Below are 14,264 nucleotides of genomic sequence, written 5' to 3' on the forward strand. Positions count from 1 at the left end.
AACCCACCAAAACCAAGATGGTGACAAGATGACCTCTAGTCGTCCTTACTGCTACACTCCCACCAGATCCATGACAGTTTACAAATGCCATGGCAAAGTCAAGAAATACCCTATATGGTCTTAAAAGGGGAGGGATGAATAATCCACCCATTCTTTAGCATATAATCAAAAAATAACCATAATAATGAGCAACCAGCAGCCCTCAGGTCTGCCCTGCCTATGGAGTAGCCATTCTTTATTCCTTTACTTTCTTAATAAACTTACTTTCACTTTATGAATTTGCCTTGAATTCTTTCTTGCACAAGATCCAAGAACCCTCTCTTGGGATCTGGATCGGGACCCCTTTCAGGTGACAATTTCAGCTCTATGGAACCCTAGGGAGAGAACTAGCCAAGCATGCCTGGACATCTGACCTATATAACTGTGAGATAATGAATGGGTGCTATTTTAAGCTGCTTTTTGTGGTAATTTTTGTTTTGCTTTGTTTTGTTTTTGAGACAGGGTGTCTGTTGCCCAGGCTGGAGTGCAGTGGTATGATCTCAGGTCACTGCAACCTCCACCTCCAAGGTTCAAGTGATTCTCCCACCTCAGACTACTGAGTAGCTGGGACTATGGGCGCACACCACCACTCCTAGCTAATTTGTGTATTTTGTGGTAGACACGGGGTTTCACCATGTTGGCCAGGCTGGTCTTGAATTCCTGACCTCAAGTGATCCACTCACCTCATCCTCCCAAAGTGCTGGGATTACAGGCGTGAGCCACCCCGCCTGTGGTAATCTGGCAGCAATAGAAAACTAATACATTAGGCTTTTAAAGAATTTAACTTCTTTACTTGTACTTATGGGGTTTGGTGTATAAATTATTTCATCACCCAGATAGTGGGCATATTACCTGATAGGTAATATTCAACCCTCAACCTCCTCCCACTCTGCATGCTAAAGTAGGCCCCAGTGTCTCTTGTTCCCTTCTTTGTGTCCATTTGTACTTAATATTTAGCTTCCACTTAAATAAATGAGATCATGCGGTAATTGGTTTTCTGTTCCTGTGTTAATTTGCTTAGGATAATGACCTCCAGTTGCATCCATATTGCTGCAAAGGACATGATTCCATTCTCTCACAATAAAATATTTTTAAGATAAGATATGCACATTGTCTTTGTAGACATAATGCTATTGCACACTTAATAGACTATAGTATAGTATACATAAAACTTGTGTTACAGTCTTGCCAATGCACCACAATGTAGCAGTTTCTTATTGTGAGGCATTACCTGAAGTTTTTTGTCTCACAACCAAGAGAATTAAGGAGCATGGACGCAAAGAGTGAGGTTGGAGTGAAAGTTTAATAAGCAAAAAAGAAAGCTCTGTGCTGCAGAGAGGGGACCCAGAAGTGGGTAGCCATTTTTACAGTTGAACACAAAGGTTTTTATAGGAAGTCGATGAGGGCTGGGCATCTCATTTGCATAAACCATGAATTTCTTGTAGCTCCGCCCTGTCCTCCTAATGCACATGCTGGTCCTTAGTTTGAGTTACTTCATATTGTTTTGTTTCCCTTACTGTGCATGTGTCAGGGAACAGAATTTTCTATTGCAGGCATGTCTGGGCAAGTCACCCGTGTAGCCTTTCTTATCTGTGCAGCTGTGGGCATATCTTAGGAAAGCCCCCTTGTGCAAGTTCCCTTATCAGTGCATGCCAGCTGTTCTGTTGGACAAAAGGATTAAACTCAGGACCCACCTTAACTGCCTGCCTGACCGGGTTTTTTTCTTTTCTCCTCTTTCACTTGTACATGCACTGGAAAACCAAAAAAATTGTGTGATAGCTTTATTGCTATATTTACTCTATTGGGATATTCACTTTATTGTGGTAAGCCTGCACTATCTGTGGTATGCCTGTATACGCAAATAAACTTCTAATTATTTTTCTCTTGTTAATCTGTCTTTTGTTACAGGGGTCTGTCTCAACTAACTCAGAAAAAGTAGAGGAAAAATTATTCTTTTTTCCCTTACATCGTCACCAGGCAAAGTCCTCTGCTATTGGAGCCAATAGCATTTGGAATACTGAAATTTATTTAGCATGTCTAGTATGTTTGTATTATTAAAGAGAAGAAGAATTTTAAATTTTAAGATTGAAATCGAGGAAAAATCTTCATGGCATTGAATTCTTCAACATGACATTGCCTGCATGCTTTAAGCAGAAAGGGTACGTACAACATCAAGATATTTATAATCACCAGAGAAAACTGATGTATGGAAATCTCAAATGTAAAAATAAAACCAAGCCAGATGGCTGAGCGCGGTGGTTCACTCCTATAATCCCAGCACTTTGGGAGGCCAAGACACGTGGATTACAAGGTCAGGACATCGAGACTATCCTGGGTAACTTGGTGAAATTCCATCTCTACTAAAAATACAAAAAATTAGCCAGGTGTGGTGGCAAACAACTGTAGTCCCAGCTACTTGTGAGGCTGAGGCAGGAGAATTGCTTGAACCCGGGAGGCAGAGGTTGCAGTGAGCTGAGATCACGTCACTGCACTGCAGCCTGGGTGTCAGAGCAAGACTCCGTCTTAAAAACAAAAACAAAAACAAAAAACAAAACAAAACAAAAGAAGCAAGCCAGGTAGTTTTACTTAAGAATTTTCTGGTTCTGCATTACAATTGTTACAGAAGTTGTTATGGATTGTTCCGTCAGATTCTTGAAGCTCCCTGCTGAAAATTACATTTTTTTGTTTCATATTGTCCATTTAGAATAATTAAATATAGTTGTACATATGTCTGAGTGCAATTACCTTTCTGTCTTCTATGATTTTCATAGGAATTACACTCATTTTCTGGTGTTATCTAAATGGGAAAAGTTGAAACGAATCATCCAAAAGTCATCCTTACCCAGCACAAGGCGTTTATTGTCTATATTTAAAATTGACTCAGCATTTTCAGTGACAATATTCTCTTTGCTTGATCCTCAGTCTGACATTCAATTTCACATTTTTTGCCACTATTACCAGATGCAAGAATGTCAAAGCCAGTGAAACCTAGAGATCAAGCAGATCAACTTCTTCACTTAAGAGATAAGGAAACTGGGATTCAGAAGAGTCAGAAGACTTCCTGAAGGCCTTATAGCTAGTAGTGACCCAGAGGCAAACTCTCTTAAGATCTCGATGGGGCCTGGATCCAAACACTGCTTGTCAGAATCTAGAGAAGATATCATAGTTGGAGATAAAATCTACAAATAGTGCCCTGAAAATCTTTACATATACTAGGCCCGTGACTTTGACTGTATTCATAATAGCTAAGTGAGATAGAAAACTATATTATCCCAATAACTTAATTTACTCTTTATTATTATTTTAAAATTTTTCTTTTCAAATTTGGAGGGTAAATAGTAGCTGCATGTATTTATGGGGTACACGAGATGTTTTGATACAGGCATTCAGTGTGAAATAAGCACATCGTGGAGAATGGGGTATTGATTCCCTCAAGCATTCATCCTTTGAGTTGCAAACAATCCAATTACACTTTTTAAGTTATTTTAAAGTGTACAATTAAGTTATTCTTGACTATAGTCATCCTATTGTGCTATGAAATAGTAGGCCTTATTTATTCTATTTTTTGTACCCATTAACCATCCCCACTTCTCCCCAAGCCCCCCACTACCCTTCACAGCCTCTGGTAACCATCCTTCTACTTCTACTCTCTATGTCCATGAGTTCAATAGTTTCGATTTTTAGATCCCACAAATAAGTGAGAACATGTAATGCTTGTCTTTCTATGCCTGGCTTATTTCACCTAACATAATGTCCTGCAGTTCCATCCATATTGTTGCAAATGACTGGATCTTACTCATTTTTATGGCTGAAGAGGTGTCCATTATGTACAAGTAGCATATTTTAATCCATTTATCTGTTGATGGACACTTACATTGCTTCCAAATCTTGGCAATTGTGAACACAGCTGCAACAAGCATGGGAAGGCAGATATCTCTTCGACATATTGATTTAATTTCCTTTGGATGCATAACCAGTAGTAGGATTGCTGAATCATACTTCATTTCTATTTTGACTTTTTTGAGGAACCTCCAAGCTGTTCTCCACAGTGGTTGTACTAATTTACATTCCCACTGTTAAAGCAAAGTAAATATGACCTGAGACGGACTCCATACTTCTATATTTAGGTTCTTGCAGATGAACCAAAAAAGTAGACAATATTGAAACCCTAACTTAGGAATATGTGCCTGTAACAATAGCTGAGTCAATCCATGAACATGGAATATTTTTCCATTTTCTGGTGTCCTCTTCAATTTCCTTTATCAGTGTTTTATAGTTTGCATTGTAGATATCATTTACTTCATTGGTTAAGTTAATTCCTAGGCATTTCATTTTATGTGTGTCTATTATAAATGGGATTACTTTTTAAAATCACTTTCTCCACATTGTTCACTATTGATTTATAGAAACGCTATTAATTTTTGTATGTTGATTTTGTGTCCTGTGACCATACTAAATTTTTAAAGTCAGTTCTAATAGTTTTTTTGTGGAGTCTTTGAGTTTTTTCCAAATATAAGATCATATAATCTGCAGGCAAGGATAATTTTACTTCTTCTTTTCCAATTTGGATGTCCTTTATATTTTTCTCTTGACTGATTGCTCTAGACAAGACATGAATGCCTGCTTTTACTACTTCTATTCAACATAGTGTTGGACATGCTAGCCAGAGCAATTAGGCAAGCACAAGAAATAAAATGCATCCAAATTGGAAAGGAAGAAGTAAAATTATCTGTTTGTAGATCACATGATCTCATATGTACAGAACTTTAAAGATTCCACTAAAAAACTGTTAGAACTAATAAACAGTCACCAAAGTTGCAGAACACAAAATCAACACACAAAAAGCAGTTTGATTTCTACAAACTAACAATTAACCATCCAAAAAGGAAATTAAGAAAAAAATTCCTTTTACAATAGTATCAAAAAGAACAAAATATTTAGGAATAAACCTAACCAAGGAGGCTAAAGATTTGTACACTGAAAACATCACTGAAAGAAATTAAAGAAGACACAAATAAATGGATATAAGGCAGGAGAATAAGGTCTGGAGTCAGGGAACATAAGGTTAATTCACCCTTATTTCCGAGAACTAAATCAAATGGAAACACTTCAGCTATGACAGGAAATATCCTCTCCATTTACACAGGGTGCACACTAAGTAAGTAACTTCGTAACTTTACTTCATCCTCTTCATTCATATCGGGCTTACACCAAGCAATCAACGGAAACCTCTAGAGGGTAATTAAACCCCAGAAAATTCTGAAACAGGGTGTTTCAGTCCCTATGCTCTTGACCACTCCCATACTGTGGAGTGCATTTTCGTTTTCAATAAATCTCTGCTTTTGCTGTTTCATTCTTTCCTTGCTTTGTGCATTTTGTCGTTTTTTGTTCAAGACGCCAAGAACCCGGACACCCTCCACCGGTAACACACTTTGGTGAGCCACTCAGGAGGTAAGCCCAAAGTTTAGAATTTAATTTTCTCTTTTTCCTTTCTGCTTCATACAAGGGAATCTCTCTCTTTTTCTTTCCAACTCAGGACCCTCGGTGAGCAGCAGCTAAACATGGAGGCAACTGGAAGTTTCCGGCCATGGCAGGTGAAACTAAGGGGTGTCCATGTGGAGGCACCTAACCACCACCACCCAGTTCGGGTAAAGGATCTGGGTCTTTTTCCTTTTTTTTTCCCCTCTTTCTTTACTCTTTTCTATCTTTTCTGGTTGTGGTCCCTAATCCTTACATGTGGCGCAGCTTGGAGCAAACTCACACGCTTTTCAGGTGACTTAAACCTTTTCTTATGCTAAATTCTTCCCTTCTCCTACTTGACTGGCTAAGGACAAAAGAAACCCACCTAGCCTTTAGTTTCCTATCATTAAAGTTCATAGCTATCACTCTAGTGAAGAACAGGAAGCATGGGAAAAGGTGGCCTTACATATTAAAAGGCTGCTAGAAGTTGAGGCCTTCATCCAGGGACAAAAGGAAAGCTCATAGTAGGCCATCACCTCTGGAAAGAAAACATGCAAGTGGCACTGGTGCCCTCCTAAGGTCAGAGACGTCTGACAATCTAAGACTGGACCTCAGAGGGGGATACCCTGGGGGAATCCTCTAGACCTCAACATCTCCAAATGGGATACCCTCAGCAGAGGTTCTGAGGTCTAGTACTAAACCATCCTTAGAATTTTCTCTTGCAGTTGCAATACTGTTTGGCCCCAATATTGTTTGGAACCTGGAGTTTACTGTTGAATGGCAAAGTGTGATGGCATTACATGTATCCAGGCTTTTGTGCTGCTGTTCTAAGCAAGTGGCCTGATCAATGTGTGATGCTCTCCTTTGGTGCTGTTTGGCCCCAGTGTTCTTTGGAGTAAGGAGGTTTGGCCTTTAAAAATTACACTGCCATGGAAACTGCTTTACCTGAAATTTTGGTTCACAGCCTTCATCGGATTAGCTATTGGGGTAAACAAAGTAAAACTGGCAAGCCTATCTCATGGCTAGGGCTCCAAACTATTGGATATGTCAGTGTTTGGCATAGAAGGTCATAAAACTATAAACCTAGCCAAAACAAAATGATCTTGGTTTGCGTGCCTGTTTTTTTTTTTTTTTTTTTTTTTTTTTTTTTTTACGAGTGAGAGTAATTCGTGAAAGGAAAATATTATCTTGGGCCACAAAAATCACTAAGCTAAAGGGAAAATTCAAGCTGAGACCTGCTTAGGGCAAACCTATCTTCCATTCTATTCAAAGCCATCCCTCTGCTCACTGAGATAAATGCACATCTGACTGCCTTCTTTGGAAAGGCTCATCAGAATCTCAAAAGAATGCAGCCGTTTGTTTCTCACCTACCTGTGACCTGGAAGACCCCTGCCCACTTTGTCCCGCCTTTCCAGACTGAACCAATGTTCATTTTACATATGTTGATTGATGTCTCATGTCTGCTTTGTTAAAAGTGAAAGAACTGAGTACAGTTAATGGAGTAAATGTTTTAGGTAGACTTTTTGTGTAAATTAAAATCTTAAAATTATTTTTGATGCTCATTTACTATCTGGGTCATTTCCAATTAAGAAAGGGTTGTGATATGCGGAAATATGTTTCTAAAATTGTGGAATTGTTCTTATCTATAAATGCCCATATCTTATGGTTCAGGATTTCTTGCTTTTTAGGGTTTCACTGAAGTTTTAGGTTACTAAGGATAAGAATTCTAGTTAACACATAATTCTGTAAACAAAATGTGCCAGAAAGGGTTATATTATTAGTGAGAAAAAGAATAATTTTGTCTAATTATCTGAAAGTTGGTTAAACAATGTATTAAGGAACCAGTAAGTAGGAGAGAAGATTGTGGACAAAGTTTAGATAATAAAATATTCTTTAAAACCTGATAGAGAATTGGAGACATTTGGCTAATTAACATTTTCAAAGTTAAAGGTCTTAGGCCTGATTAAAGTAAAATAAGAAGTATTGTAAATAAATGCATCAGCAGTTAGGCAATTCTTTTTTTTAAAATACAGTTAAACCTGAATTTAGCATGGAGCCAAATTTCACATACATGCTTGCATTGCTTCACACTATGTTTACTGTTTTGTGCTTATAGTACTGGCACTAGAGTAATTATTGGTCATGTGTCTAGAGTGAATTTCTTTATTGCATAAGATGTATGGTGATACTGGTGAACTTAAGGATATTAAATTGTGTATCAGGAATAAAATATTCATTACATGGTTTTTAGGGGGCCCTGGGTAACACTGTAGACTCCAGGGAAGATTGAATAGAAAAGGTTTAGGGTTGGGTTCCTCTTTGGTTTTGCTTCTAGTTTTCATTCATTTGCTGTTTATTCTTCTCTGGCTTTGCTTGTGTATGCATATGTAAAACCATATTTTTTTTTTTTTAGTTTCTAGTGGAAGTCTTTTATTTGGTTCTGTGAATACTTTGTTTCTTATGTGTTTCTAGCAAGTTATCATTTGTTACATTTAACTGGAATTCCTAGGCTACCTTTGTTGGGCTACAGGAATTAATGGAACACATCAACTTTTTCACCTTAAACTAACTTTTTGGAGCTTAGGCTTCCTGATACTTTAAGTGTGTTGAGTATACTTTTGTAAATAGAATTTGAGTTATATTTCTCACTTTCTGCCTAATTTGTCCAAAATTTGTAAACTATTTGTGAATATTCTTAATTCATGGCAATGTGTTTGTTTGCATAAAGTCAAGCAGAGTTGCTAGGACTGCTCAGGGAGAGAGAACACAAAAACCTGACATGCCAGCAAAATGGTAAGAATTTCTTAGCAGTCACACTCTGGACTCTCTCTCTGTGCAAACCGGTTAAATGAAAGGTAAAAGTCACTGTTTATCTCCTCTGTAAAGTTGTAATTAATATAAAAAAGAACTCTGATGTTGGTCTTATGCTGTAGCAAATCTGGTGTGCTTTGTGTGTCTTTCCATATTGTTCTGTCATAAAGAGGGATACCTTAAGATAATATGTGTGCCTAGTATTTCCATAGGTCTGTTGTTCAACATGGCCCAGCAAACTGGTCAGTCATGTTCTTGGGAGCTTGACTTTGTAACCATGTGGCCATGCTTTCTTTTTTCAAAATGGTTGCCTGGGTTTAGGGTCCAATTCCTGGATTAGGGAATGAGTCCTTTATCTTCTGCGTATTTATATGTGTTGTGTGTGTAATATAAAAGAGCTTTAACTGGTTTAATAATAATAAGAGCTTAAATCCACTATTTTGTCAGAAAAGTAAAAAGTATAATGCCTTTTACTTTATGTGACTGAAGTAATCTCTGGGAAATAAAGACAGTTTTAAAGATTATTGGTAAAATAAAAATATCTTCTAAAATGTAAACATTTGGTCTAAATTATGCAGGTCAAATAGTAGGTATGCTAAATGCTTTAAGGTCATAAACTGCTTCTTTGACTTTTAAAAACTCTTCAATTTATTTTGGAGCATTAGATTCTAGAGAAGGCCTAGGGACATGTGAAATTAGCCACGCCCCACAGCTATGCAAAGAAGGTTATAAAGAAAAGAGATTATATATAAGAAAGGATATTGTATGGCAAATTCTCGTCCTAAAGTAAAATAGCTGATTGTTTAAAAGAGGGATGTTTAGGACAAGTCAGAAGTCCAATCATGTCATAGATGGTCTGTGTAAGCTGTGAAAGAATTTATGAACAAGAATTTATGCAAAAAATGTTATACAATTTAAAGGCGATTAGGCCTCCTAAATGCTACATTAAATGCCACTATGACTCTTAACTGTACAACTTGCCTGCTTTACAGCTAGGTAATGCCTGGGACACTTGGAGTTAGATGCTAGAGAGTCAGACCTTATCTGTGCTCTATCTGGGTCCTAGGCTCCACATCTAATACACAATTAAAATCCTGAACTTACCAAGGTTTTCACCAAAAGTGAAAGTCACTAAGAGTTAACATGGTAACATGTAATTGAAACTATTGAAGAAACAGTTTTACATGCAAGGTGTGTAGAAAAGTGAAATGTGTTTTTGGCAGAAAATTATAACAAGACATGGGAATATAAATTTTTTAAACCTTTAAAATATTAATAGGTTTCCCCAAATGAAATTTAAGCTTTACAATTGTCTTTTATTCTTTGACATGTTTAGTTACATGGGAAGCATTGTCAAAATAAAAAAAAAAAAGTTTAATCATCTTCAGGTTATATTTTAGTGAATAATATTAACATATGTTCCAAAATTGTATGGGATTTATAAAATTCTAATATGCCTGAGTATATGCTATCATAATTATGCTTATTATGTTCCCAATGTAGGTAAGAAGTTATTTTATTTTATTTTATTTTTTTGAGACAGAGTCTCGCTCTGTCACCCAGGCTGGAGTGCAGTGGCATGATCTCGGCAGACTGCAAGCTCTGCCTCCCGCGTTCATGCCATTCTCCTGCCTCAGCTTCCTGAGTAGCTGGGACTACAGACGCCCGCCACTGCACCTGGCTAATTTTTTGTATTTTTAGTAGAGACGGGGTTTCACCATGTTAACCAGGATAATCTCGATCTCCTGACCTTGTGATCTGCCTGCCTTGGCCTCCCAAAGTGCTGGGATTACAAGCATGAGCCAACGTGCCCTGCCAAGAAGTTTTAATAGTACATTCGCTGCCTCATAATCAGTCGGAAACAACATTGGTTCACTCCTGTTAACCCACATCACGGGTTAAAAAGAACATTTCTAGGAGGCCTTCACCCTTCTAGAAGGGCATCATTAGTTAGGTACTTTTTCCATGGTTTGGAGTAAAAGAAGCAATGATTAAAAATGTATCCCTTATGATAGGCTTATAGCAAATTCTACTGTACAGGCTACAGTTATACAATAAACTTTAAATTCTCTTGTGAAAGTTATGATAGAATTGGTTGAACAAAGAAGTAGCTGTGCAGCTGCTAGTACTCATGGCCTATGGAGAAAACATTGGGTATTACAGAGATTCAGTTGCAGTGGATTAACGAAGAGACTGCTTGGTTAAGTGAGGAGACTCTTTAGCTCATTCTTTGATCTATTTGATTTTAGGAGGTTTGTTTTATGGGGACACTAGGAAAGAAGCATACTCCAAACTCTTGGTATGATTCTCCCAATAGTCATAGTAATAGTCTCCCTAGTGCACCGTATTCTCTCAAAGGTTTCAAATGCTTGCATGGAGCCATCTCTACAATGTCAAGTGGTCTCTCTTCAACTGGAATGACAAGAGCTGAAAAAAATGTGCTACTATGAGGACACCATAACCTATGCATAATGTGCTGAGAATGGAAATGCAAAATGATGGTAACTGAGGGTGGCACTAAGGCCCTAAGTTTTGGTCACACTCTCACCTAAGTGAGAACCTAAGCAGAAAGGGGAAATATTTTTAAACAAAATTATTGGAGGCCATTGTTTTGGACTGAGCTCATTCACTAGGCCCCAACAGACCAAACCAAACTAAAATGGAGTTACTTGTGCTAAGACTTTAAGCAAACACATAGATCCTAGAACAGACTAGGTTTTGTTTTTTCTCCTGCAAATCTCTATAATAAACATTCCTGACAGTAGAGGTATCCACTTCCTGAAGTTCCCATTAAATCTTTTAACCAAATTCATTTCCTGTTGCCTAGAGACCATCAAGCTTCAGATGATCATGCAACAAGGGTTCCAGTCAGTTCCAGGTGAAGACACCAACCCTGGCCATCAAGGAATTAACCTGCCTCCACTAGACAGAGCAAGGTAAGAGTTCCATTATCCGCAATAGGTAGAGACTATGCCCCAAGCCAGTATGAAGCAGTTACAGAACAAAGACCATTGGTTTCTCCACCAGCCATAAAGATTTGTGGGTATCACATCTCTCAGGTGGGAACTGAAGCAGGAGAATAGGGTCTGGAGGCAGGGAATATAAGGCCAATTCACGCTGGCTTCCTAGAGCTAAATCAAATGGAAACACTTCAGCTATGACAGGAAATATGCTCCCCATTTATTGTAGGGCGTATACCAAGTAAATTACTTTGTAACTTTACTTCATCCTCTTCATTTACATAGGGCACATGCCAAGCAACCAAAGGAAACCTCTGGAGGGTATTTAAACCCCCAAAAAACTGTTATGGGGCTCTTGGGCCCCTATGCTTCAGCTGCACCCACACTGTAGAGTGTACTTTCATTTTCAATATATCTCTGCTTTTGTTATTTCATTCTTTCCTTGCTTTGTTTGTGCATTTTGTCCAATTCTGTGTTCAAGACACCAAGAACCTGGACACCCTCCACCGGTAACAAATAGATGTCTCACGTTCATGGATTATACGACTTAATATGGTTAAAATGTCTATAATACCCAAAGAAATCTATAGATTCAGTGAAATCCCTATCAACATCCAATGACATTTTTTGCGGAAATAAAAAATTCATTCTAAATTTCATATGCAATCTCAAGGGACCCCAAATAGACAAAACAATTTTGAGGAAAAAAAAACAAGTTGGAGAACTCACACTTTTTGATTTCAAAACATAGTACAAACTATGGCAATCAAAATAGTGAGTGCCATCAGCACAACACACACACAACAAAGGAAGAAACTTGTTGTCCATGGGAGGCCCCCGGCGGCAGGCAGCAGCCGGCAGCGGGCGCAGAGGCCAGGAGAGGAGGCCAGGGGCTGCCGGAGCGCAGGGAGGGAGTGAGGCCTGCTGTCATGCTCCCGCGCCCCCTGCACCGCGGCCACAGCTCCCTGGCCTTGTATGCCTGCAGCGCGGGTCGCCTGGGGCAGCGCAGCTCACCACAGCCCAGAAAGGAGCAGCACCTGTGCATCACATGGCAGGCAGCCCCACACCCAGCGAGCTCCCTACCTACTGGCCTTGGCTGTAAGCCGCCCCACAGCTGGTGACGCTGGCGGCCTGGCTGCTTGGCAGGCAGAGCTTGTATGAACACGGGACTTCTTGGTGAGGCCTGAGCAGACAGCTGGCCAGAGTGATCAACAGGTTGGTAAAAACCCTGTGTCCTTGGAGAAAGCTGGTTCCCGTTTTCCAGAGGGGAAACCCAGGGTTTGAAAGGCTGTGGTTGGCACTTTGAGAAGGAAGAAGAGAGTAAAGACAGGGCCTGGAGCACAGGACTGGGGGAACCCTTTGTAAATCCAGTTGCAGAAACAGACACCCCAATGCTGTTTACATACAGCTCTCTCTATATATATAGTAAAAGAAAATATGAACTATTTATCAGGTGCATGCCTTGTCGAGGACGTGGTCACCTTCCTTTTCTGCACCTTCCAATGTGAAGTTTAATATTCTGTAATGTCTGGGGCACCAGAAGAGAGATGCCTGCTGTGTGCTTAGAAAATATGCATGGGAAATAGCTGATGGGAATTAGCTCCAGCATCGACCAACTGCCTGGGGACAGATGCTGGTGGAATAAGAGGTAACACTGCAGAAGACATGATAGAAAGAAAAATAAAAAGTGAGGACTTGGCGCCAATTGTGTAGGGGCAATCTAGGATACCTCCATTTCTTGGCATATCCTAGCTTCTCTCTGTGTACCTACCTAAGTAGATTGCTAGCTCCCACTGTCATGTCAAGAGAACTGGGAATTTTGTTTTTCCTACCAAAAACTGGCATCATACTGGCATAAAGACAAACCACTAGAATAGAATAAAAAGCCCAGAAATAAACCCTTGGTTATATGATTAAATGATCTTCTACCAGAGTGCCAAGACCACTCACTGGGGAAAAGACAATCTTTTCAAAAAAGGGTATTAGGAAAACTGGATATCCACATGCAAAAGAAGGGAGTTCGACCCATCATATACCATATACAAAAATTAACTGAAAATGGATTAAAGATCTAAAACAATAAAACTCCTAAAGTAAACATAGGGGGAAGCTTCATGATGCTGGAATTAGCAATAATTTCTTGGAAAGGACATCAAAAGTACAAACAAGAAAAACAAAAAAATATGCAAATGAGATTATATTAAAGTTAAGAACTTTTGTGCATCAAAAGACATGATCAACAAGGTGAAATGACAACCTATGGAACGGGAGAAAATATTTGCAAATCATATATCAATAAATGGTTAATATCCAGAATATATAAGAAACTCCTACAACATCAAAAACTCAAATAACCCAATTAAAAAGCAGGGAAAGGACTTGAACAGCCATTTCTGCAAAGATGATATATAAATGCACAGCAAGCATGTGAAAAGATGCTCAACATCACTAATCATTAGATAAATGAAAATTAAAGCCACAATTAGATATAATTTCATACCCATTAGGTTGTGTATTACCAGAAAAATGGAAAATAGCAAGTATTGTTGAGCATGTGGAGAAATTGGAACAGTTGTGTGCTGTTGAGACTGTAAAATGGTTCCACTGGTATAAAAACAGTATGGGGGTTCTTCAGAAAATTCAAAATAGAGCTACCATAAGATCCAGTATTCCCACTTCTGCGTATATTACCAAAAGAAATGAAAGGGTAGTCTCAACGAGATTTACACATCCATGTTTGTAGCGGTACTGTTTATTAACAGTCAAGTTGTGGAAGCAAGCCAAATGTTTATCAATAGATGAGTAGATAAAGAAAATGTGGTATATACATTCTAGCCTAATGGATGAAGGAATTCTTGTCACATGCTACAGTATAGATGAATGTTGATGATGCTAAGTGAAATAAAACAGTCACAAAAAGACAAATCTTGTATGACTCCACTTATATGAGGTATATGAAGTAGCCAAAATTGTAGGAAAAAGATAAATGGTAAG

This window comes from Papio anubis, chromosome X, assembly GCF_008728515.1.
Source record: "Papio anubis isolate 15944 chromosome X, Panubis1.0, whole genome shotgun sequence".
In the NCBI taxonomy this organism is placed as follows: Eukaryota; Metazoa; Chordata; class Mammalia; order Primates; family Cercopithecidae; genus Papio; species Papio anubis.